At 39.4% G+C, this 25,671-nt stretch overlaps 1 protein-coding gene across 7 annotated transcripts in view; it reads right to left on the reverse strand.

Annotated features, from left to right (window-relative positions):
- FAM110B (family with sequence similarity 110 member B) overlaps positions 1 to 25,671 on the reverse strand; it is a 731,362-nt gene that overhangs the window by 564,976 nt on the left and 140,715 nt on the right. The gene's annotated exons all lie outside the window — the stretch shown is intronic.

Genomic DNA, 25,671 nt, shown 5'->3' on the forward strand with positions numbered 1-25,671 from the left:
AGAATGTTCCAATTCTTGTTAAACACCCATCTAATATACTCATAATCAATACTAAAAGTGGTAACAAAGGCCAGTGGGTATTCCCATCTAAAAACTTCAGGGGAGTTATTATCCTGGCCACTGACAAACCCATTTGTTTCAGCAGCCAAGATAGAAGGAAAATGACCCCACCCTCATTTTATACTCACTTCAGCCACTAATTCATTAATCAAATTAAGGGGATAGCTTCTACTGTCAAACATAGAGCTCAAAAATTCACATTCTTTTCTAAATTCATCATCATTTGAAACAATCCTTGCTGCCCTTATCAGTTGCCCCTTCACCACAGATCTCTTTTGGTGATAGGGGTAAGAGCTGGTAAAGTGCAGAAAGGAGTTTGAATATGTCAGTTTATGATATATATAAATGAAGTGTATTTATTATTAACTAAATTCTTTTTCAACAGTACATCGAAATAGGCCAACTGGACATTACTGTATTCAACAGTGAATTTAAAAAAAAATGTGTCGTGGAATTAATGTAGTCTATAAACTGTAGCAACTCATCTAAATTCCCCTTCCAGACAATACAAATGTCATCAAGGTTGTGACGGCCATGCCCTGGCCCAGCAATCAAGGAGCCTCAATCCTCAACACTAACACCATGGAGGTCATCTCCTAGAAGACAGGAAAGGATAACTAATACACACAGTAACTTACAATTTCCCTTAAGTGCACGCAGAGATCACAGTCAGTCTGGGTTTGGTTGCTCCCTTGCTCACCAGATCCCCAATAAGACTCCCCACTGGCACAGCTATAGGGTCCAGATCTCAGCCTAACTGGGCAAGCTAAAACCTCCAGTACCCTCTCTGCCCGTCCAGTGCTTCGTGTCCCTGTCCAAGCAGCTGACACAACACACACACACTTTGAGATAAGTATTTATACAACTTCACAGACACTCCTGGGAAAGGCTGACACAGATTCTCCAGCTGTGCCCCTTTTCCCAAACCATACGGTAGTAATCCCTGCCACCACCCAGCTAATAATATCAGCTACTAAAAGAACCCTTAAAAGGGTGTCCAATTATTACTGTTCAATATTATCCAATGGTAATGTGACTACTCAGTCTAGGCTTATTGGAAAGGCTTAGACAGCAAACTCTATAAATATATAATTTACTCTAAATCATAATTTATCTCTACATAAACCAGCCACAGGTAGAGGGATTTAAAAATATTTAATAATAAATAATTAAAACACAAGACAAAAATACTACACAACACAGAAATACCTAAGAGTTCAGAGATCACACAGAAACTTAAAATAATACAGTAGGACAGGTCTGATTTCAAAGAAAAATACCTAATTAATCTTTACTAGCTTTAACTATTCCTGCAAGAAATCACAGTGCTAAAACTTACATGTGAGCTTAGGCAGAGTGCGGAGTTAGATATCCAAGATCAAAATGCTCCAAGTCTCTTGTGAGAAATAGTATTTAAATATTACTAACAAACATATCTGCTGGGTCCCTCCCAAATTACATCATGTTGGCAAACAAACTGCATTATTTAGCAATCTAACACCTGATCAGAAACTTACAACAATACAAGGCATTTCACATATACACTCTATCATAAACCAGAGCAATAAAGCACCTTCCACATGTAAATTCTGGTCATAAACTTTAGCCTTAAAACAATGGGCATGAAAAAGTCATCCATACTCACTGGAGCCGAATTCTAAAATGAAAGGGCCACAACATGCTCAACTGGGCCTGTAGAGTGCAATGTTGTCACATATTTCGCAGTTCCACATTTCACAGTATACTTTTACATGCAAGAAAACATGCCTGTATTTTTACATTTATTTACAAATGCCAGAATTATATAACAAATTCTATTTGACTAGGCTGGCAACCTTTGCCCATCTCTCCCCAATCATTACATCTCTTCCCCCCTGGGGAACTCAAGCAAGTTTTTCAAGTGCCCCTTGAGAAACATCGCTTGAGAGTGTCAGGTCTATCTGGGTGTACCTCACCCCATTCCCTGTCTTGACAGCCCAACTGCATTGGCATTGCTACTCCCACTGCGGTGCTGCACTGACATATCATATGTTTGCAACCCCAGACTCCATCTTAACAACTTGGCATTTTGCTGACTGGCTCTGTTTAACCTTGTTAGAGGGTTGTGATCTGTCATCATAGTGAATTTCCTTCCATACAGATAAGTCTGAAGTTTTTGTAGTGCCCATGCTATGGCTAGACATTTCTTTTCTACCGTGCATTCTTCCCTGGGTTGGAGCCTACGACTGAGATAAACCACTGGGTGCTCTTCTCCCTCTGAAGAAATCTGGCTAAGTACAACCCCCACTCCATAGTTTGAAGCATCCACCTGCACAACAAATTCTTTGCTATAGTCTGGACTGGCTAACACAGGGGGTCCTCCCAAAGCTTCCTTAAGCTTCTGAAATGCCTGCTCACATGCTGTGGTCCACACTACCTTATCTGGCCTGTTCTTCCTTTTCAGGTCTGTGAGGGGAGAAGCTATGGTTCTATAATTGGGAACGAACTTTCTGTAGTACCCTGCTGTCCTTAAGAATTCCCTCACCTGCTTTTTAGTAACAGATGCAGGCCATGCCTGAATAGCTTCAACTTTGGCAGGTTCAGGCCTTATCTTACCACTCCCCACTCTATGTCCTAGGTAGGAGACCTCTGCCATACCCACCTGACATTTGCTCGGCTTAATGGTCAACCCTGCCCTCTGTAGTCTGCCCAGCACCTCCCTGACATGCCGAAGGTGCTCTTGCTAAGAATGGCTGTAGATGGCAATATCATCTAGGTAAGCAAGGGTAGACTCTCCTGCTCCTGCTAGGATATGATCTACCAGCCTCTGGAAAGTCACTGGGGCATTCTTCATCCCAAAGGGCATCTTTGTGAACTCATACAAGCCAAAAAGAGTCACAAAGGCTGACTTCTCTCTAGCACTGGGAGTCAAGGGCACCTGCCAGTAACCCTTGATAAGATCAATGGTTGTAAGATACTTAGCCCCACCCAGCTGCTCTAGAGCCTTATCTGTCCTAGGCATGGGGTAAGCATCTGACTCTGTGTGACTATTTAATTTCCTGTAATACACACAGAACCTGGTGGTGTCATTCTTCTTTGGCAACAACACCACTGGTGAGGCCCAGGGACTGTTGGACTCTTGATTCACCCCTAGTTCCAACATCTCCTGTATCTCCTCCCTCAGAGTCTGTTTGACTCTCTCAGGCACCCTATAAGGGGCCTGCCTAATAGGCCTTTAAGGTCCTGTATCCACCTGGTGCTGCACCAGGTGGGTGCACCCTGGTTTCCCAGTGAACACGTCACTAAATTCCTGCAACACTGCTCGGATGTCTTGAACCTGGGTAGGAGATAGCTGCTGGGACATTGCTACCCCTTCCACCGAGGTGTCAGCCCGAGCCTCACTGAGGAGATCAGTCACAAGATCTCTCTCAGACTCCTCCTGCAATCCACTGCAAATGCTCAGCACAAGGGCCATCCTATCATGGTAAGGTTTCATCATGTTAACATGGTACAATTTGTACCCCTGCCATCTGCCAAGCACGTCCACCATGTAGTTAACATCACTTAACTTTCTTACCACCCTGTAGGGTCCCTCCCAAGCTGCCTGCAACTTGTTGTGTCGGACAGGAATGAGAACCATCACCAGCTGCCCTACAGCATACTCTCTGTCTCGAGCATTCCTGTCATACCACACCTTTTTCTGTTGTTGGGCTTCTGCCAGGTTCTCCTGGGTCAGGCCCATGAGTTCCCTGAGCCTTGTCCTGAGGATCAGGACGTATGCCACAACAGACTCCTTGTGAGACTCACACTCACCTTCCCACTCATCTCAAATTAAATCTAGAGTTCCCCTCACCCTATACCCATACAGCAACTCAAAGGGTGAAAAACCTGTGGATTCCTGGGGAACCTCTCTATAAGCAAACAACAGATGTGGCAAATATTTGTCCCACTCCCTCTTAAACTGATCTGCAAATGCCCGTAGCATGGACTTGATTGTAGAGTTTAACCTCTCAACAAGACCATTAGTCTGGGGATGGTAGGGGGTGGTCTTCATGTGCTTCACCCCACAGGACTTCCACAGACAAGCCAGCAGGTCTGACATAAAATTGGCACCTCTGTCAGACAGTATTTCCTTTGGGAAACCTACCCTGCTGAAAATCTCTAGCAAAACATTTGCCACCTTCTCTGCCTCAATGGAGGACAAAGCCACTGCCTCAGGGTATCATGTAGCATAATCTACAGTCGCTAGGATATACATTTTCCCTGTGGAACTTGGGGTACTCAGAGGACCCACAATATCTATAGTTACCCTCTTAAATGGCTCCTCAATCACAGGCAGAGGCATCACAGGAGCTCTCACCTTGTCTCCTGCCGTGCCTACCTTTTGGCACTGCTCACAGGGCCTGCAGTACCCTGTTACATCTCTGGAAATTCCAGGCCAATAGACGTTTTGCATAATACACCTCTTTGTACATTTTATGCCCATATGATCTGCAAAGGGAATATCATGGGCTATGGCTAGAAGCACCAGACGGTAAGCTCTAGGCACTACCAACTGCTGTACTCTTTCACATTTTAGCCCCTCCCTCAGGGGTCCACTCTCTGTACAGGAACCCTTTGTTCCAGTATACAGATTCCCCCTTCCCTTGAGAATCAGGTGCCTCCCTAGCTTCCTGCCTCAGGCCTTGCAATGTATGGTCTGACAGCTGAGTCTGTATCAAGTCTCTCCTTGTAACCCTTCCCAGCTTCTCTTCCACAGGAAGTCTGGCATCCTCTGATAGTGGTGCCTCACTGTCAGCCTGGGTACTACTACTCACCTATACCTTTGCAGCTACCCTGTCCAAGGGAACATCAGTACCCACAAGCAGCTGTGGCTCACATTCAGTGTCACTGCTACAGCGTAGCTCACTCCCTGAAGTAACCAACTCAGCAGTCCTGGCTGCAAGTATGCAGTCTATCTGGGTCTCCCCCAGGCTACCAGACCCACATGCTTGTCTCCTAGCCTCATGGCATGTTACTGCATAAGTACATAGTACTGCCTCATTCATATCCTTTCCTCTCAGGACATCTGCAGGATGGTAGTTCCATACCCCTGTTGCCTCAAGACAACCCACTGTTGGCATTTTGTATTTCCAACTTACCGGCTCCCTAACCTTTGGTTCCCCACCTTGCCTTCATGGGCATCTGTATGCCACATGGCCCCACTGGTTGCATTCAAAACATTTAACCCTAGCTCCTGGACATGTTCCTGGACTAGTGGCTTCCCCTGCTACTGGCAGATTCTGTCGGGGTAGTCTGTGCTGTCCACCATGGGTTCCTTTAGTCCCACGAGCAGTACTGGGGGTCCCTTTCCTGTGCAGGGCTGCCCTGCTTGCTAGGTATAGGTCTCCCTTCTTCTCCAACTCCTCTGAAGTAGCACACTGTCTATCAGCTAACCAGATCCTCATGTCCTTAGGCAAAGTGCTAAGGGCTTGTTCCCTTACCAAAAGGTCTGCCAGCCCTTCAGAAGTGGTGATCTGACATCCACTCAGCCAGCTATGAAAATAAGTGCTCAGTTCAGCAACATATTCACATACATTTTCATCTGCCTTGGGTCTATGCTCACAAAAATTTTTCCTATACATGTCAGGTGTTAGCTTAAACATTCCAACAAGTGTCTTTTTACAGCAGTATAATCAAAACAGTCAGTGCCATGCATTTTTGCTAAAGAAGTTGCAGCTTTACCATGGAGTAAGGGGGTCAGGAACTGTACCCAGAGCCCTTGGTCAACTTCATACTGTTTACATACCCGCTCAAACTTATGAATGAAGCTATCAAAATGATCCCCCTCTTTAAACTGTGGAAGAAATTTACTCACCTTTTGTGCTTCTGGGGTCCGGTTACTACCTTCCCCATTACCTCCATGACTCTGGCGAAGAGTCAGCATTTCCCTCTCATGCCTCCTCTGCTGTTCATTTTCCTCAGCTTGTAGACTCCCCATTTTCTCGGCTGCTTCTAGTTCCATACACCTGGCTTCCAACACAAGTCTCTTTAGCTCCAGCTGGATTTTTAAGTCTACTGCAGAAAGGATGAGCTGTCCATTCTCTGAGGATATTGTATTTCCACTGTCAGTCTGATTGTTCTCCAGGCTGTTGTTCTCTGATGCAGCTGTAACCAAGGCTGCAATCAGGTCTGCTTTAGTCAGGTCTCCATGCATCAGTCCCCTAGCCTGGCACATCTCCGCCAGCTGGCTCCTTGTCAGCTTTCCATACTCTTCTGCTGACATGCTGCCTGCTCACCTTGACTAACACTAAGCTAACAAAAGAAATAAAATAATGAACTCTGAGTATACACTGCGTGGCTGTTTTAGAATACAAAACACTTTTAGAGATCACTGTACATAAGATACAGGAATTCGCTCTTCCCACACCACTACAATCCAATTAGTGTGTGAAGTAGATCCCACCACTGCAAACCACATGTGACGGCCGTGCCCTGGCCCAGCAACCAAGGAGCCTCAATTCTCACCACTAACACCATGGAAGTAGTCTCCTAGAAGAGAGGAAAGGATAACTAATGCACACAGTAAAGTACAAGTTCCCTCACAGAGATCATAGTCAGTCTGAGGCTGGTTGCTCCCTTGCTCACCAGATCCCCAATAAGAGTCCCCACTGGCACAGCTATAGGGTCCAGGTCTCAGCCTAGCTGGGCAAGCTAAAACCTCAAGTACCCTCTCTGTCTGACCAGTGTTTTGTGTCCCTGCCCAAGTAGCTGACACAACACACACACACACTTTGAGATAAGTATTTATAAAACTTCACAGACACTCCTGGGAAAGGCTGACACAGATTCTCCAGCTGTGCCCCTTTACCCAGACCATAAGGTAGTAATCCCTGCCACCACCCAGCTAATAATATCAGCTACTAAAAGGCCCTTAAAAGGGTGTCCAATTATTACTGTGCAATATTATTATCCAATGGTAATGTGACTATTTAGTCTAAGCTTATTGGAAGGGCTTAGACAGTTTGTTTGTGTCTTTCAGCTTTTCCCTGTTAGGGGTCACCACAGCGGAACTCCGGTCCGCTAATGATTGGCAGTTGATTTTTACATACTGGCTTGCCAGGCCTGACACACAACCTTCAACGAGGGTACGCCCATTCATGCATGTCTCCACGCAGAAGATGCTCTAGCTGAGAATCGAACCGGACTGTAAACTCTATAAATATATAATGTACTCTAAAGCATCATTTATCTCTACATAAACCAACCACAGGTAGAAGGTTTTAAAAATATTTAATAATAAATAATTAAAACACAAGACAAAACTACTACACCACAGAGATATCTAAGAGTCCAGAGATCACACAGAAACTTAAAATAATACAGTAGGACATGTCTGATTTCAAAGCAAAATACCTAATTAATCTTTACTAACTTTAACTATTCCTACAAGAAATCACAGTGCTAAAACTTACATATGAGCTTAGGCAGAGTGCTGAGTTAGATATCCAAGATCAAAATGCTCTAAGTCTCTTGTGAGAAATAGTATTTAAACATTACTAACAAACATATCTGCTGGGTCCATCCCAAATTACATCATGCTGACACTTAGGTTTTCCCAGGCAAACAAACCGCATTATTTAGCAATCTAACACCTGCTCAGAAACTTACAATACAAGGCATTTCACATATACCCTCTAGCAGAAAACAGAGCAATAAAGCAACTTCCATATGTAAATTCTGGTCATAAACTTTAGCCTTAAAACAATGGACATGAAACCTCCATCCAGACTCACTGGAGCCGAATTCTAACATGAAAGGGTCATAACATGCTTCACTGGGACAGTAGAGTGCAATGTTGTCACATATTTCACAATTCCACATTTCACAGTATGCTTTTACACTCAAGAAAGCATGCTGTATTTTTACATTTATTTACAAATGCCAAAATTATATATCAAATTCTATTTGACTAGGCTAGCGGCCTTCGCCCATCTCTCCCCAATTGTCACAAAGGTATCTTGTGTACAGTCTCAGTTTGGATTTATAAACACTATTCAAAACAAACTTCCATTCCCAATTGGCCATAAACATGTTGGCAAAAATTCTACCACATGGTGAGCCCATCGCTACCGCACTAGTTTGTACATAAGAGTTGCACTCAAAATAAATAAAATTGTTGGAAAGAACCACATCAAATAGTGTCTCATATAAGTACAATTTCCCTTGAGGTACCCCATTAGCTAATAAAAATTCTACTATCCACTGTACACCTAAAACCTGGGCTATCACCGTATAAATTTCCTTCCAACCAATAGCCACCAGCATATCATCCCTATGAAATTCTAAATCATTAATAGTATGCAAGAACTCCCAAGAATCTTTGCATATTCGTACTTCAGCTTGTAAAAATTTCTTCAATTCAATGTCCAAAACATTTAGCACAATCTGATGTTACATTGTTTCTTTCATCAACTATCGGCTGGAAAGGGGGGGTTAGATACACTTTTGTGTAGTTTAGGGAGGCCAAACATTGTAGGTATCCTAGGGGAAAGCTTATTCAAAAAATTATACTCTTCAACAGTTAAGCTTCCTTCTATCACTAGATTATTGAGTATACCACTGACCCTATGTTTAGCTATATTAAGCTCATTTAAGGAAATTTCCTTCTAAGCCTCTGTATTTAGTATTTCTAGAATTTTATTGTTATAGTCACAAATATCCATGATAGCCAACCCCCCCCCCCTTATCTGGATTCATAATCTGGATCCTTTGATCTTTCAAAAAACTAACAAATTGTTTCTCATTCATAGTTAAATTGGTTCCAGGTCTGTCATTATTGACCCTTCTTGCTTCAACTGAAAATACTTTCCTCAGGTCTAAATCAAACATCCTTTCAAATAACTGTAAGTAAGGATGCAGTGGGGGGGGGGGGTTAAAAAGAACTAGGTATCCTGAATAAATTCATTGTAATATTATCATTTGAACACAATAACTTCAAATTAATCTTTCACAGAAACAGCTTAATATCAATTAAAACCCCTCTCATCCCCTAAATGGCCAATCTCAATACCAGAAGATTGCCAAATTCTGGTAATAATGGCCACACAGGTAAAAAACGCACTCTCCAAAGCTAAAAATACAGCATCCATGGGACCAGACGACATCTCGGGCTGTGTACTACATGAACTACAAAATGAATTTGCACTTTACCTAAGTGTCATATTTAATTATAGCCTCACCTCAGGCTTCGTGCCCACTGCACAGCTACAGTTATCCCACTCCACAAGGGATATCCAACTTGGATCCCGGGAACTACTGCCCCATCAGTCTGATTAACCTGATCTGCAAGGCCATAGAACGTATTATCATGGAACTTATAAACAAAGACATTGGCAACCTTCAAACACTGGACCCCACCCAGTTTGTGTTCATGAAGGGCCGATCTTGTCTCCTGAACCTGATTGACTTCTTCAAATCAGTCTCCAGAGCCGTGGACGAAGGTAAGGCAGTCCACACAGCCTATCTGGACCTCGCCAAGGCCTTTGACACCATACCCCACTCTGGAATCATAGATAAACTTACTAAGCTGGGCATTAATCCCTATGTCACTTGATGGGTTGCCAACTGGCTTACTGACAGAACCCACACTGACTCCAAATCCAGCTCCAAATAAGTGACAAGTGGAGTACCTCAGGGTTCAGTCCTGGGACCACTCTTATTTGGCATCTACTTCTCTGAAGTACAGGCCAATACTAAGGGACTCTGGCTTACAAAGTTCACAGATGACTCTAAACTGTGAGCCATTATTGAATCTCCAAATGATATGGATACTCTACAAAAGGGTCTTACAGAAACAGATGCTTGGTGCCAGAGCCATGGGCTCAAGCTCAATGCCAAGAAATGTATAGTTAACCCCTTTGGGAAAAAACATGTACCCGTAAATTACCACATAGGTGGCAGTCCACTAAACACCGAAAGTGTGATAAGAGACTTAGGGACACAGGTGGACAGTGGTCTCACCTTCAATAACCACACCACCATAACAGTCAGAAAATCCTTCTATGTGGCACACCTCATCACCAAGGGCTTTTCATCCAGAAAAAAGGAGGTCATTGTCCCACTGTACTCATCCCTCATTAGACCCATTATAGAATACAATGCCCTATTTGGTATGTACCTCTCAGGACACCTGCAACAACTGGAAAGGCTGCAGAAATGCCTCACTAAAAGAATCACAGGCCTAAAGCAGATGCCCTAGGCTGACCACTTTAAGAAACTCCAGCTATACTCTTGTCGCATATCGTCTTCTCAGAGGCGATCTCTGATTAACATACAAGGCCATGTCAAACCCAGAGCTGTTGGACATGCTACATTTAAAGAAATCCCAGTTGCTCAGTGCCACATGCTCCAGGCATCTAAACCTTGTCACTACAATAAACAAAACATGCTGGAGGGATAGGTTCCTGACCCAGCGACTCCCCAGACTCTGGAGTAGACTACCCATACATGTCAAGCTGAGTGCCTCTTTGGCCCTCTTCAAAAGGAACCTTGACAATCGGATGGGAGAAAGGAAATTCACCCTGGGGATCACGTCATTTGCCCTGCTAGACAGGGGTCCAAGAAGTAAATAGTGTGGGAAGAAATAGCCAGGGAATTGTTATGGATAGGCTTGTATAGGCCATAGGGCCGATAGCCTAGTACCAACCTATGAACCTATGGTAAGTGAGCTCTATAATCAGGAATGAAGGTTAAGCCCTTTGCTAAAATGTCAGCTATGTCAGTGATAATAACAGTACTTGAAAAACTGTAAACTTTAAAGTCCCCTTGCGTGCTACATACCTCAACAGCATGTAACATCCCCACAGTCTGGAGGTGTCCAATAACACTGGTGTCAGGGTTTTGTGTTGTTCCTACAGTTAATTCCACTCCCTGCCATTCTAACGTGGATGATTCTTTGTTAGGGGCTGTGGCGACCTGTTCATGTTCCACTGATCCCCCTGGTGAAAATTGCAAAAATACTGCTGTTGGAAAGAGTCCCTAGTTGGCCAAACTGGGTATTTTGTTGCACATGTTGATTTTGTGTCTGTCTAATTCACTCAGACCTCCTGAGCGGCGGATAATCTTTGTTGTAATTCAACTAAGTCACTTCCTCTTCTTGACCCTGCCGGAAGTTTTCATTCAATTCGTAATCATTACTGGTTGTGTTGGTCTGCTGCATTTCGGTCTGCTGAGTAGACTAGAATGATCTCTTAAACCTCCTATTGCCCCATGTTTGTGACAGGGGAGGAGCTGGATAAGCCATCCCTTTTCTATATTCTTCATTATCTCTTTCTAATTTTTGCCTTTTTGTGCTAAGCATTTTATTCAAATGTGGCTCAATATTGTGGAAAACACGCATGTGTTCCACCTTGACATTCTCATATTCTTTGTCATTAGTAAGCTCGTAGTCCAAATGATTAAGGTCTTGTAATAAAATGTCAATAAGTTCCTTATTGTGCCTTCTGAGTATTGTTAAAAATTCACAGCCTGTATTGTTGAAAAACTCAATTAATTCCATGTGTAATGGTGAATTTAGCTCCAGCCCTGTTAGATACCTCAAATTCTTAGTCCCTTAGGCACCTGCCTCTGCCGGATGCATTCCTGGAGGTAATTATTCTCGAGCTGTATTTTTAAAATTTTAACATTTTGTAATCAAGAGTATCGAGTTTGTCATAAATTGTGTCCTGATTATTATGTACTGTAGTTTTAATGTCCACATCATTATTCAACCATTCATTAAAATTAGTAAACTTGTAGAAAAGCACCTCGAGTCAAGTTGGAGTAACACGAAGAGCTTTTAATAACAGACCCAACACAAATAACATTTACAGTGTATAATCACGTTTTCATCTTCAACTTCGTCAAATAAAAATGAAGTCACATCCTTCCCATTTTATATTCCAATTAATTGAAACCAATTAGAAATATAACCAATAGGAATAAAATTGTGATTACTTAATTAAAAACCTTTAAAACTTTACCTTGAAATGTCACACTATAAATACATGTTGTAATACCTTGTCTAAAAGTATAACTCAAAAGTCAACACCAAAATGTTGTTGTTGTATATAAAACAGTGTTATCTGTATATAAAAAACAAAATCACATTTAGTAGATGTATAAGACGTCAACTTCTAACATTAAATTACATTAAAATGTATTTAAAATGTTGTTGTTGTGTCTTTCGGCTTTTCCCAGTTAGGGGTCGCCACAGTGGAACTCCGGTCTGCTAATGATTGGCAGTAGATTTTTACGTGCTGGCTTGCCGGGCCTAATGCACAACTTTCAACGAAGGAATGCCCATTCATGCATGTCGCCACACAGAAGACGGTCTAACTGAGAATCGAATGGGCAACGTCTAACTATGTATTTAAAATACTGTAAAATAATCAATTAGTCCCCTCCTGTGACCAAATGAAAATGACACCTAACATTTGTACAAATTGTATATCCAGTTGTTATACTTAAATAGTATAAGCCCTTGGGTGTACATTATTTCTACTAGTCCAAAAAAGTATATAATATATAAAACCATTCTTTTCCTTTTTTCCTTTCTTTTTAAATTACTTGAATGTGAACTATTGTAGTAGGAACTCACAGTTTAGCTGATCTTAATTTAAGTACTGGCACTAGTGAAATCATATCATTAAGTCCTGGGAATCTACTAGCATCCAACACTAACTGTCAGTACAATTCTCTATACTCTACCAGAGTTTCCCACATACCACCCCTAGGGTCTATAGTAACTACTTCTAATATGAAAAACTGGAATTCAGATTTTTTACAAGTGGTACTGTGTTTGTATAATGCATTATTTTCACATTTGGTCCTGATGTCATAAAGGTGTTCATATATTCTTTGTTTTAATTTCCTTTCACTTTTACCCACATAAAAGGATTCACATTCTTTACATACAGCCAAATAAATAATACCTTTCGTGTTGCAGTTAGCATAGGTGTTTAACATCAGTTTCCTTTTCCTAGCTTGCAAGTATATGAATTCTCCTGTTTTTAAATTGGAACAATAGTTACAACTACCACACTTGTACAAGCCTTTCTTTTCTCTAGTAACCTTTTCTAAATTACACGTATTAGAACCCCTCTCTAATAAATTCTTTATGGTGTTCCCTCTACGATACGTGTATGTCAAATCATTTTCAAAAATATGTTTTAAATCAGATACTTTTGCAAAATTTTTGCATTCCTTATCAATAACTCTCCTCACTAAACCAGACTGACCATCGTAGGTAGTTACAAAACTTGAACCGTAATCTCCCTTTGATTTTTCTTCTGGTATGATTTCTTTGGACGTCATAGTTTTCCCTAAAATTGGAGCAAATTTGTCCTTTCTTTCATCAGTTACCCCCTTCATTATCTGATTAAATAAATCACTTGGGTAACCCCTGTTCAAAAATAACTCTTTCAATATTTCACACTCACACAAGAAAGTTTCATCATCTGACATCATCCTACTGAAACGCACTAACTGACCTTTCAACACTCCTCTCTTCTGGTGGGGTGGATGGGAACTAGTGTAGTGTAAATAGGAGTTTGAAAAAGTCTCCTTTCTGTGTATCTTGGACACAAAACCTCCATTGTTTTTCTTAATAATATATGATGGAAGTTATATTAAAAATTAACTATATTTTATTCAAAGGTGAATATTTTAAACAGGAAAAAGGTGTGGCTATGGGGGCACATTGTGCTCCCACCTATGTCAATATCATCATGGCCTTTTGGGAAAATAATGATGTTTTAAATTCTCCTTACAAGAGCCACTGGACACTTTACGGAAGATTTTTAGATGACGTATGTTTTTTGTGGGAAGGCAGCAAGAGAACATTGATGAGTTTGTTGAATATATTAATGTTACAACTGATTTCTTAGACTTCACAAACAAATTTGATTTTCATGAGTTAAACTACTTAGATGGTAATATTAAGAAAAACAATGGAGGTTTTGTGTCCAAGATATACAGAAAGTAAAATTCTAGTATCCACTGTACACCTAAAACCTGGGGTATCACTGTATAAAGTTCCTTCACATCAATAGCCGCCAGCATATCATCCCTATGAAACTCTAAATCATTAATAGTATGCAAGAATTCCCAAGAATCTTTGCATATTTGTACTTCATCTTGTAAAAATTTCTTCAATTCAGTGTCCAAAAATTTAGCACAACCTGATGTTAAACTATTTCTCCCATCAACTATCAGCCGGAAAGGGGAGTTGGATATACTTTTGTGTAGTTTAGGGAGGCCAAACATTTTAGTTATCTGGGGGGAAAGCTTCTTCAAAAAATGATACTCTTCAGCAGTTAAGCTTCCATCTATCAGTAGATCATTGAGTATACCACTGACCCTATGTTTAGTTATATTAAGCTCATTTAATGAAATTTCCTTATAAGCCTCTGTATTTAGTATCTTTAGAATTTTATTGTTACAGTCACAAATATCCATGATAGCCACCCCCCCCCCCAAATCTGGCTTCATAATCCGGATCCTTTGATCTTTCAAAAAACTAACAAGTGTTTACTCATTCATAGTTAAATTGGTAAAGAGTCTGTCATTATTAACCCTTCTTGCTACAACTGAAAACATTTTCTCTGGTCTAAATCACACATCCTGTGGCTGATGATGCTTATATATACTTTTCAATTTAATATTTTTTAACACAACCCTTCTTAACATAACCTGTTACTTGCATTTATCTTTAGTGTTTGGTTTTAAATAAGGGTTTATGGCTTTAAGTGTTGTTTTTCTATTTGAATGTTTTTTGGAGGGAAATTATTCAATTAAGATGATGCATTTAAGTGTAATTTTGTTGGAGTTTTTCATCTGAAGAAGTCCATTTGAATTTTACATGGACAAAAGCACTTATCTGTGGATATTAAACATTGTTGTGGTACTACTGCTTCTTTTGTATTTGTTTTTTTGTTTAGTTGTTTGTTTTTTGCATATTTTGGTTTGCTTACAAATCAGTATGTCACCCCATGGATAGCCAGCTGGCTCACAGACAGAACCCAGGAAGTTAGAACTGAGGAGTCCACCTCTACAAAGAGCTGGTCACAAGCGGAGTCCCTCAGGGATTGGTCCTGGGACTGATCCTTTTTGGCATTTACTTCTCTGAATTCAGGACCAGTGCAGGTGACTGCAAATTAGGAGTGGTCATTGAATCAACCACTGACACAAATGTTCTCCAAGAAGGGCTGACCCAGACAAACAACTTCTGCCACAACCATGGACTAAAATTAAATGCCAAGAAATGTATAATAGTATCCTTCGGGATGACACACCCCTAAGAGTTAACCCAGTAGTCATGGGCTTGGGGACACACATAGGCAGTAATCTTGTCTTTGACTATCATGTGTCTTCAGTAGGGAGGAAATAATTCTATGTTGTGCAACTTATACATAAAGGTATGGCATCTTGGTCCAAGGAAGTCATTGTTCTATTATATTTGGCATTCGTCAGACTTGTCACGGAGTACAATGCCCTCTTTGGTATGTACTTAAACAGGTATACCCAAAACTTGGAAAGTCCACAGAGATTCCTCAGTAAAAGAATACAGGGCACATAACATGTCCTAAGGAGACTGCCTCAAGGCCCTATCCCTGTATTCTGTCTATGGAAATCTTAAGTATTATATTGGAGCATAACAGAGCATTAAGCAATACAAATATAAGAGTACACTAAAATATGGCCACCACTGACTTTAGCACTGTTGTTTTCTTGGCCATCAAGTGCTTGGTAGAGACAGAAATTCCACAAAGAAATATGAAAAAAAGAAACTGTGCATCTTGAAGTATGAAAAAAAATCTTAAAGGACTAGATAAAGAAATAAAATACTTTAAATGCTTCAAATACTACATGTCTACATCTCTACTTTAATGCAAGATTTTAATGATTTATTATCCCCAGCAACTGCTTTTCCTACTGCGAGTACCTCCTCCTATTCAAAGCACCTTTACTCACCATCACACTTCTGTGTAATAACAAGCACTTTCACAAGGCTTTGGTTTAAAAGGGATCTCAGCTTTCCCACCAATTTACTTGATAAGTTGTTGTTTATCTTTCGGCTTTTCCCAGTTAGGGGTCGCCATAGTGGAACTCCAGTCCGCTAATGATTGGCAGTCGATTTTTATGGTGCCCAGATGCCAGCCCGACACCCAACCTTCAACGAACGCCCATTCACGCATGTCTTTTAAACACCACTCAATCGCGGGGAGGACATGCAGACTCCACACAGAAGGTGTTCCAGCCGAAAATCGAACGGAAGTACCTCTTGCTGTGAGGCGACAACGCTACCACTGCACCATCACAGCTTACCAATTTACTTGCTAAAGTAATTAAATAAATAATGAAGCTAAAGGAGTGTTGTCAACATCCCAAATGTAGACAGATATATTTTCCTGCTGGCAACGTAGAGATCTTCATAGATTTAGATTCATAGGTTCATAGATTAGTACTAGGCTAACTGCCCTTGCGAGCCATTTTATGCCTAGCCAATTATCCCTGGTGAGACTCAAACCCTGAACCTTGTGTTTATAAGGCAAACACCTTAACCATTAGGCCCACCCTCCTCATTCTACTATCTGTTCAATATTAATAAGGGCAATCCTTGTCCACTGACTCCCTGCTCATCTGTTCTCTACAGTAAAATGTATGTGTCCCTCACGCATCTTAGCATCTCTACACAATATCAGATGTTAGTTCATTAAGTATTCAACTACAATAGCCCTGTTTTGCTTCAAAAAGCTTTTAGTAGCTCAAAACAAGTTAAAACCAACACAATTTCAAATCATACTTGGCTTTCCTTATTGTAATGACGGGAAGCTGAACTCTATTACAAGTAACTATACTGCAAGAGATTCAACACAACACCTGAGTGATAAAATAGTTAAAAACTTTTGATAAAATACTGTCATATGTAGAAGTGATGCACATGATAAACCAAGATGGCAGACAATGAACAGTGTCAGCAACTGTAGAACTGGACATAAAACAATGTCTGCATTGCTAAAGAAGGATCTTGCTTGATCTACACTTTCCTGAAGCAGCTGTAAATGCTTTTAAATGAGTCACCATTATCTCTTTCAGTCAGCAAGTTTAATCAAACTAAGTATGCAGACTGCAAAACAGTCTTTTTTCTTAATCATGCAGTCTTATTTTAAACCTTTGCCAGGATATACGCCTGCGTAAAATTGTCTAGTGCTTTTTAAGGCAGTAAATCAAGTGATTCTTCTGCAAGACATCTGAAAATGTAAGTGTAAGATTTTAGAAAATAACCTATTAAAAGGTAAAAAGGAGCAACCAAATGGTATGGCCCTTAGAAGGAATGTGCATTGTCTTGTTTTCTTTAGAGATAAAATAAGCACTTTCTTGTGGGGCAATATACAAAACACTGTAACAAATAGTGAATGTGACAAATAGGATAGCATACAGGAATATTAAAAAGCAGTGACAAATACACTGACGTAAGATGGAGGTTTAGTTCGCTTTTTCACTGTTTGATTTCTATATTCTTTACAAATGCATTTCTTTATATGTAACAGTTTCCTTTCAGCTTCAAACCTGTCTCTTCTTACTTTAGTTTCATAAACATTACTCGACTGCATTTGCCTACTGCTTGCTTGAACAATACATACTGTGTACAGATCAGTTTGAAGCGTCTCACTTTTTGTACAATCCAAGATCACTGCATCTCAGACACAGAGAAAGCCGTTTTTTAGAGGAAGCCATTTTTAATCTTTTCTTGAATGATTTCTCTTTCTGAGATGGAGTGACCTGGGAGGTGGTGTTGCAAGAAAACTTTATATTGTTTCCTCCAAACTCCACTAGTACTCAAGCACATGTGTTTCAATAATTTGTATACTCAGCTTTGTGGGTTTCATGGCAAAATGACCAAGGAACTGCTATTTATTTTTAAGCTTCTATTAGATATAGTGCAGCCTATGTGACTTCACGAATTGTGCTAAGAAGACGGGCCTTTTAACAGAAGAGTTAAAATAATTTAGGTGCACGTCACTTGCTAAATTGGACTGACAAGGATTCAAGCCAGCACATTCACCACTGTGTTCTTTTATCTTTAATTTCATGCAATAACTTCAAGGAAAACACAGACTGCTATAATGTACTTCTGGAATAAGATTTGTACAATCTGATTTGTTAAGTAAATCTATCAAGCACAATACTGCAGAATAGCTTTGGTTAAATGAACTATCCTAAGATATTTGAATTCATTCTCACCACAGATGCTGCACTTCTGAACCCAACTTTAAAACACAACAATGGCACTACAACTCACACCGCAGGTGTTAACCTTTGCTTCCAACCCACACTGCTGTCTCACCAGGAAAGCCTTATTTCACTCTTATGGTCACTTTAGCAAGAATTTGCAAAATTTCTTTGGAAAAAGGCTGAGCTAAGTTGTACTGTGTTAAAGCTATACACTGCAATTTTATTCATATGAGTAGAGTCCATATGCCTGTTTGCATTCTGCACACATATGTTGGACTTATAATTTGTACATTTGTAAATCCACCTTTTTATGTCTGTGCTACATCTAATGTTGAATATGTGTATTTTTATGTTTACTGATCTGTATTTAGTATTTAACAGAAGATGCTGTTGTTCCTTTCATCCATCCATCCATCCATCCATCCATCCATCCATCCATCCATCCATCCACAACCCCCTTTTCCCATGCTGCAGCAAATCAGGTTTATGGACATGTGTTACGCTACAGTTTCATTTCCAGTCATCAAATTCCCCGGTGTCACATTCAGATTAACTGAGAAGCTAGCTTTCAGTAATCAAGATTTGCTCTTTCAACAAGTAGTTTTTATTAAGGAGACAACTGTAAGTGCAAAGGAGTTACAGACAGACCAAAAATGAGATACTGTGTAAATTTAACTGCTTAACTGTGTGCTTACTATTAAATATACCATAGATTCACTATAGTACATTGTACAATCTGCCTAAAAGCCTAATAAAGTACCTTACCTTTGCAGTGTTTCTTATTTAGAAGTAACAGCTGACTGGTTCTTCTAGCAGACTATAAACAAAGAGCTCTAAACTTAAGAGAGGTCTGTGCGATTTGTGCAGGAATGTGATACAGGCACAGAATTCTAAAATAAACAGTGCAGGTAATGCATGTATACCTCTCAATCTCAAGAAATCTGAACAAAGCTAAAAAATAATGAGAACAAAGGCCCAAAAACAGGGACAATTTTTAAATATCACTCTTATAAACTTAGAAAGTTGCAAGAACAGCAGGTTTTGTGTCAGCATGCATTCTTCTGATGGATATGAAGTTTGAAACTTAGATATCTGTCATTGTTTAGTTATTTCAATCCCAGTGATTTGCCAGAAAAGCACAAATTTTATGATGAACAGGCCAAAAATATGAAGCAAAAATCTGGACATTCTGTGAAAATCTGAACAGTCGAGAAGTATGAATGCATTTATTAACAGCACTGCAAGACAGGTGTTCAGTAACATCTATAGGGCAAACGTTATGCCCCTGCACAAAACTACACACACACAGTGGTAGTGCAACAATATGCAAATTACAGAAATTCACTCTGAAAAAAAAAAACATTGTGACTGCAGGGTGCAAAGCCAAAAGCAACATGGATTCATGAAATGGAGATGGCAGCAGGCAAATCAGCTCAGTTCTTAACTGGACAATAAAAGTAGGGGGATATCTAAAACTGCAGTCCCTACTAAGAGTACAGTTCATTACTTCATTGAGTCCTTTCTTTTAGGCCCAAGATGAACTATTATGAACATATGCACACAAAAATAAAAATAATACAGAATCTGAAAACGTATGTAACTAAACAGATCCCACAGCCATGCAACAGGTGTGAAAGCCAATGTGGTTAGGGATTCTGAAATGTGCAACGGTATACACCACTAAAAGTACTGCTGGTAAGAAGTGCTAGGTCAAATATACCCAGTTCAGGGAAGGAGTAGACTATTTATAGGAAATAGCATAACTACAAGTCATACTTAGTTCTTGAAGCTCATAATTTAAGGTTACATCCTCAGAAAATATAAGTTTCCAGTTTAGGAACTTCAGCTACAGCACCAGTAAAAAGTACACAGCCTGCTCATATATTAAGATGTGGATTTTTCTTTTCTTCATGTACTCCTATTCACTTTTTTGCTGAGTATTCCCTTTCTACAATGTACTATTGTACATTACTCTCCAAATACTCAATATTCTCAACCTCTTACTGAAATGATAAAACAATTTTTATACATAACTGCTGCGTGCACAATCTACTAAGTTGCATGTGTTCTTTCTCTTTAGTAACTTCCACCCCTGTAAAATCTTAGAATGCATACATATAAATGTAACTACTGTTTGTGTAAAAATGTAAATAGAAATGTAATTACTGTTTGTGTATAAATGTAATATAAGCACATGGAGCTTTTATCCCCAGGACTCCGCTGAAAATTGGTATTACCCAGTTGGACTTGCCTGGTAAACAAAGACAAATAAATAAATAAAACATGCCAGTCTACAGCTTATCCATCTTCCTGTTGCATTTATGAGAATCCTTCTAGTAAGTCCCCCCTCTCCCACCCTCTCCTCTTACTCTTGCCTTCTGACTTCAGCTTCATCATCAAAAGAATGCAACTTCTCTAGCTTCCTTCCAGTTCCACCTCGAAGTCTAACCCCCTAGTCAATACCCATATGCCACTAAACTTTACTTTTCCCTTTATACCTCTACTCTTACTCTATACGTAAGCTAGGCACTCCTCCTGCTTTTCTTACTTAACCTGTTATCCAATTCCCCATCTCTGTCTCTTCTCCTGCTACTATACTCCCCACTATGTCTAATCTTTGTTCTGTTTGTTGCTATACTCCCTACTGTGGCTAACTTGCTCACAAGTCAACTGTATAAAGCAAAAATGCAACCCCTACTAACAATGTTCACCATTATGTAATGCCTCAACCTAAAACTTTAAAAGATGTGTTCAGTCTATGTAAATATGTGAAATCTTAAGCTTCAATGTTATGTTACTAGTCAGTGTGTGGCGACCCCTAACCGGGAAAAATCCGAAAGAAGAAGAAGATCAGGTTTATCAGAGCCACTGAGAGACAGACACTTGAGACCATTGCACAGATGGTACCTGTCTCTAAAAAGACTAGGCTAGCAGGGCTAGTGGGAGAACAAAGAAAACTAAAGAAGGGGGGTAGAACTAGGCGATATTCATATGTGGGGGGTTGCAGAGTAGGTTAGAAAGAATGGCTGGAAAAGAAAACAATGTGGCACAACTTCTATAATAAGGGTTTAAGAAGAAATAGTTGCCATGCTTATTTGTAGTGAATGAAGAAATGGAGAACCGCACAAGGGAAGAAAGAAGAGAGGTGTTACTAATGGTGGAATGGTCCAAGGTGGAATTGGGAAAAAGAGAGATATCAGTAAAGTGCAGGCAAAGAAAGTAGGATAATTGATAAAGCAAGCAGCAAGAAGCTAGATAGAAAGATTAAGATACAGATCAAAGTGCGGAAGGCAGAAAAAAAGAGACAAGGAGGGAACAGAAGAAGAACAAAAGCAAAAGTGGCGAGTGTTACAACATGAGAGACCATCCCTTTCAACCTCTTAGCTCAAGAAATCTGCACATAGCCTAAAATTATGGGGGGACAAAGGCCCAAAAATAAGGATAGATTTTAAATATTGCTCTTATAAACTTAGAAAGTTCCTAGAATAACATGATTTGTGTCAGTATGCATTTTCTGAAGGATATGAAATCTGAAGCTCAAATGTAGGTAATTATTTAGTAACTTGAATCTTCAGTGATTTGCCAGAAAACTGCAGATTTTATGAGGCACAGACCATAAATATGAGGCAAAAATCTGGATAGTTGAATAGAGGGGGCAGTTAGGTAGTTTTGAAAGGGAAAAAACAAATCTGCAGAAAGGCAGTGCTGTAAATATTATAATTTTACATGCAATTACAGTGTTCTCTTTGTATAGGGAAAATATGCAATGATAAACGTTTTGTATGCTACACATGATGTAAACTGAGAAGATTATGGTTGAACTGCATGCTTGAAATTGTTATGCATGTATTTTCCTTTCAAGAAATATGTAGCGAAGATGAAGTATATCAACTTTCACACTAAATCTCCTACAACCTACAAAGACAAACTCAGAATAGACAGTTTTCCTCTGGATACATTTCCAATGTTAGACTACTATAAACATAATTAAGTTAATCCCATTGCAGTGTGTTCAATTTGTTTCTCAAAGGTACCAATCAATACTGACACTATCACTTAAGCAGAGCATCATTTTTGTTTTACTTTTCATCATTATGGCATTCAGTATAACTCAATAACGTGCAGGTGCCACAATGATGCCACAGTCAAAAGGTTTCCCTACATGAATGCAGAGACTGATTATTTAGCTCTCTGTTCATTGCAAATTACATATGGAAAACAGTGAGCCAAAAACCTTAAAAATCACAAAAAACTTTTATTGTGTGGTGGGCAAGCTCCCCTGCACCCCCTCCTTGAGGTAAGGGGGTAGTCACCATACCCTCTGAAATTATACCAACTCAATGGCTGCACCATAATGGAGAAAAGGGGAAAAACCCAGAAAAGCATACAGCCTGCTGTATATTATAATAAACTGCAATGAAATTCACAGTGACACAAAATCTTCACAATGGAGATATGTGATGGAAAAGTCAGTGATGACTCATAGGTTTGCCCAGTCAAGCAACAACTTTCTAGGGTGTCTTGGAACAAAAGGACTGAGAACCCCTGCATTAATGGGTGCCATAAGTAATGCATGTAAAGTATGGGCAATACTGTTATGTGAGCGTGCGCGCGCGCGCGCGCACACACACACACACACACACACACACACACTCACGCGCACACACACACACATTCATAAGCACAAAAGTGGACTAATATCCCTACCTTATGGCACCCTCTCAGTTCCATTTACTGGATAGATTTCAAATATTTGACAGTGACAAGGTTACCTCCCATCTTAATCTGAGTTGGAGATTGGACTTTATGTCCTGCTGACCATAGCTACCACGAGGAGGAAATTAAATGTCTTAGTTCTGAGTCATTTTCTGTATTCTGTCACTGTTGTAGAATGTTGGACGAGAAAATGCTTTAAATAATTAAATATATCATCATCAGACCATGGCCATTTCTGCCTTTGCTGTCTTGCAGCATTTCTGTTCAAGAAGAGAGCAAGAGTTAAGGTAATTCCACAGGCTTTTTGCAGCCTGGCTTGATTTCAAATAAAAATAAAAAATCATGAACTTCATTTTCCATGCAAGCAGTAAAAAGCCCATGAAAAGAGAACACATTCTACTAGCATAATCTACTAGCAGAAAACCTTCGGTCTACAGAAAAAGGCATAATTTTTCCAAAAGAGAAGGTAGGAAAAAAGAGGCAAGGGGCAGGTGAAAAGGAAGAAACCGAAACTGAATGTGGAAGAATTGAAGAACATTACTGTAAGAAAAAAGAAGAGAAAGACAGATGTTGACTACATGGCTCAAGCTGTGGATTTACAATGGCAGCTGGATGAGAATGTAATACTCCGTGAAAACAGTGGGATTAATAAGACTAATGATGATGAATATCTAGCCTTTGTAACAATCGACAGAGCAGATATTACTGCATTAGAAGTTGAAGATTCTTCGGAGTTGGTCAGCAAAGATATTCCTGTAATTGGAGATTCAATTATTAGAGGAACCGATACTTACATTTGCAGAGAAGATAATGAATATCGAAAAGTGTTATCGTTCACAGGAGCAAAAACAGAAGATGTGAGACAAGCCTTGGAATGCCTTAATGTAAGGAAGTACGGATCTGTTTTTATTCATGCCAGTACAAATGATCTCATCTGCAAGGACTCTCTGCCTGTTAGTAGGGAACTGACGGCCCTCTTAGACAGCGTAGCTTGTACTGGTGTTAGGATGTATTTTTTCAAAATCAGAAAGGATAGTCAGGTCACTGTGAATGAAAAGATTTTTTGGGTAAATACTTGCATGGAAAAATGTCCTGTTTTAAAAAATAGAAATGTGTTGAGCATCGAAGCCTAAATTCTGGGTACATTTGTGTTCAGACAGGATGGCATACATTTGTCAAGATCAAGGAAGAGAATTTTTGCAGCAGATATTTTTTAATATTTAACAAACACTAGGCAGGAGTTTTGCCAGGTCGATAATTTAACAGTGCACTGATAGCAACATTTGATGCATCTCTGATAGTTGTTAATGCTAGGAGCATCAATAATAAAGTTTTTTTTTTGACAATTTGCTGTTCCAACAAGATTGATGTTGTTATTGTTTGTGAAACATGGTTAAAGAACACTGGCTGTAAATCAGTTCTGTCAGGGTATAAATGTTTTTACTGTAACAGACATTCTAACAAAAAAAATCAGGTGAAGGTGTTATGATAGGGATTAAAGATATTTATGAGACCTGTAATTATTACATGTTCAATGATAACACCAATATTATAGACTGTGTAACTGAGACAATAAAGACAACCCTAGAACATATAACAATTGTTGGAGTGTACAGACCACCAAAATCAAGTGCAGATGACCTACAGGAATTCATACATTTCTTACATGAAACACAGGAGGGAAGAATAATATTAGCTGGGGACTTAAATTTACCATAAACAGACTGGAATAATATTGACTCAACAACATTAGTAAGGAAATTATTCACAACCTACATTTAGGAACAAAATTGCTTCAGGTTGTAAAGAAACCTGCCAGGGGACGGAACATCCTAGACATTGTTTATGTTACTAAAGAAATTACTGTTGATGTGCAATGATTATAGGGTTATAAAGGTTAATTTGTTGCTAGATAATTCTGCCAAACTGAAATCGAAACCAATGCACATAAGGTTAATTAGAAATTATATGGAAGCAAAACAGTCAATATGTAAAACTAATTGGAGTGATAAAGAATTAAGTGGAAAAACTGCAGATGGACTGTGGAAAGCTTTGAAAGAGAAATTGTTTGAGTGCAGAAAACCAAAAAAATGTTTAATATCAGGATCTAGGCATACAACGTCAGGGGAATATATTTCCATAAGAACACGATACCTGATTAAGCCTAAGGTGAGAGACCAAAAATATAAGAAATGAAGAGAAGTCAAACTACATCTTTGAAAACAGAAATAAACTAGCTGGATAAACAGATTAAGTATAATGTGAGACAAGATCAAGAACAATTTGAAGAAAATTTATATAAAGATATTGAGCATAACAGGAAACCTTTTTATAGATACATAAGATGTGGAAGGACTAAAGACATACACATTGATAAACCATGTGTAGATTCTAAAATTTATACTCAGAATCAATAAATTATAGATATATTTACAAAATCTTATGCAAAACAGTTTGGCTCCACAAAAGGGTTGATAAGTTGTCATAGTGACATTCAGGTTACCCCAGATACTGGAATCAAATTTTTATTTATTTTTTTTATTTATTTTACATTTGTTGACTCGGATAGTTCGACTGGATTTATGTCCATTTTCAGTGGATGCCCAGAGAGAAAAGCTGCACATACCAAAAAGGAGACAGTACATCACTGAGTGATAA

This window comes from Protopterus annectens, chromosome 6.part0, assembly GCF_019279795.1.
Source record: "Protopterus annectens isolate FY-2018-M chromosome 6.part0, PAN1.0, whole genome shotgun sequence".
Classification (NCBI taxonomy): Eukaryota; Metazoa; Chordata; order Ceratodontiformes; family Protopteridae; genus Protopterus; species Protopterus annectens.